Genomic DNA, 2,500 nt, shown 5'->3' with positions numbered 1-2,500 from the left:
CCCCCACCATGGGCAGTCACCGGCTGAATGCAGTCATCGTTGTAGCGCCCCCCCCCCTGTCGCCCCCACACGCGCACACGGCCGTCGTTGTGCTCCAGGCTGTACCTTGACTCATCAGTGAAGAGGACCACAGCCCACTGCTGACGTGTCCAGCCAATGTGACGCCTGGACCAAACTCTGCGAGCTCTCTTGTGGACGAGGGTCAGCTTGGGGCGCTTGGATGGACGACGGGCGTGGTACTGGGCAGCATGCAGGCGGTTGCGAACAGTCTGTGTGCTGACGTTGGTGTTGGTAGCAGCCCGTAATTGCCTTCTGATACGGTTTGCAGTGGAAGTTCGCACTGTCTGGGCCTGTCTTGTGATGAAACGATCTTCTCTTGCTGTGGTCTTCTTTCGTCTGCCTGGGCGAGGCCTGTCTTGAACTAGTCCAGTGGCCTGGAAGCGCTGTCGCAGTCTTGTGATGACGGAGGGGGACACCAGGAGCCTTCTGGCAATCTCCCGTACGCCAACACCGTCTTGGAACCACCCTATGGCTAGCGCTCTTCCTCTGTCCAGCAGGCTTAACTTCTGTCGTCAGACCATCGTGATGTTGTGCCCTGGTCCGCCCAGGCCCTGGCTTTTATTGAGTAACCAGTGACCAGTGTTCACAGTCAAAGCATCAAGCTTCCACGTGCAGTGCATCATTTTGTCAGAAACACGCTATAGAAAAAATGGTGAGTCAGCATAAAAAGGTAACATTTTTCCAACTTTTCACCAATTTTCAACGCTCAGCCACTGACGCCCGAGTAGCACGTGCAGCACACCAAGCCTGTACAACAAAGGCAGGAGTCCACTCTGTGCGTGTGTGTAAGATCAGCGTTGTAGCTTGCAAAGTTTTGACAATAGCATCGATTTGCAAAAGCACATGAACATGAAGGGTGTTCCCTAACTTTTTGTGAGTAGTTTACATTGTTCATACATCTAAAAAAACAAAAACACTTTTATTATTAAACACAAAGCATTATAGACAGGTGAGTGCTTGTTTAATTGTTTGTGATGAAACATGTACAAAGAGCATGGCCATTTGTTTCCTTAATGTACACAATACTCAGCTTCTTTTTACACCAGTTATTGTCTAAACAATTCAACAAAACCCGTATGCGCCCTTGAAAATGAAATTCCTTGGAGCTAACTCTGTTGTTACAATCGGCAAAAAAGTTAGAAGAGGAATGACTAAAGAACATGTGGATGTCAGTATAAACAAGAGCAACACATATACATCCTAAATAGTACATTCTGTTCACCTTACCTTTAGTCGATGACGGATGTAATACTGTTCCAGTAATTCGTGCATCACAAAAAGCCATACCCCGTCACTTTGCGTATGGCAGTCAACGTGTTTTTGTTTGAGGTGTGTGTGTGTTTGTTTGTTAGCGCGCGCGTGCGTGAGTGCGTACGTACGTGGGTGCGTGTGTGCGTGTGTGTGTACGTGTGTGTGTGTGTGTGTGTGTGTGTGGCTGTGTGTGTGTATGCGTGTGTGTGTCTGTGTGTGTGTGCGTGTGTGTATGTGCGTGTGTGTGTGTGTGTATGTGTGTGTGTGTGTGGGGGGGGGGAGTAAATAACATTGCATGTATTACGTTCTATTAGTCTATTGGTGAATTACGCATGTGTGGTAATCTGGTATCTATTTGAGACTGAAGATACCGCAAGGTCACACCGTCGTAAAAAGAAATCCATTTACTAACGAGATTAATACACATGTCATGTCGATAACAAACGGAAGTACCGTAGTGGTAAGGACAGTATTCTAACCTTCAGCCTGTGCATATCTATCAGTGAAGGTATTTCAGTGTCAAATATCTCGGGTGCATGCAAAAAGCAAACTGTGTTTTATGCATTATGCTGGCTGGCTTCCAAGTATGTCACATGGCAGTCGAGATGGTTTCGGTTCACAAGATTATGCTTTCTTGAAAATATAAACTGAATGAAACGTGTGTAAACAGGGCAGTAAGCTCTCTCTCTCTCTCTCTCTCTCTCTCTCTCTCTCTCTCTCTCTCTCTCTCTCTCTCTCTCTCTCTCTCTCTCTCTCTCTCTTCTCTCTCTCTCTCTCTCTCTCTCTCTCTCTATCTCGCTCGCTCTCGCTCGCTCTCTCTCTCTCTCTCTCTCTCTCTCTCTCTCTCTCTCTCTCTCTCTCTCTCTCTCTCTCTCTCTCTCTCTCTCCCTCTCTCTCTGCTTTGCACACAGTCTTAAACACTCATGACCTACAATGTTACTCTATAATGCATTTATTGTACATACACTTATATTTCTTCACGTATTAGTTTTTAGTAGTAGTTATACTAGTAGATTAATTCCCTGTTAGAGCAAGGTCCAGATGCAAAAAACAAATATTCCTACCCTCGTAAAATAAAGAATTGTCATTCTCATTCTCTGTCTCTGTCTCTTTCTGTCTCTCTGTCTCTTTGTCTCTGTCTCTGTCTCTCTGTGTCTCTGTGTCTCTCTGTCTCTGTCTCTCTCTCTCT

This window comes from Littorina saxatilis, linkage group LG8, assembly GCF_037325665.1.
Source record: "Littorina saxatilis isolate snail1 linkage group LG8, US_GU_Lsax_2.0, whole genome shotgun sequence".
NCBI lineage: Eukaryota > Metazoa > Mollusca > Gastropoda > Littorinimorpha > Littorinidae > Littorina > Littorina saxatilis.
Note: the sequence above shows the minus strand (reverse complement) of the source record.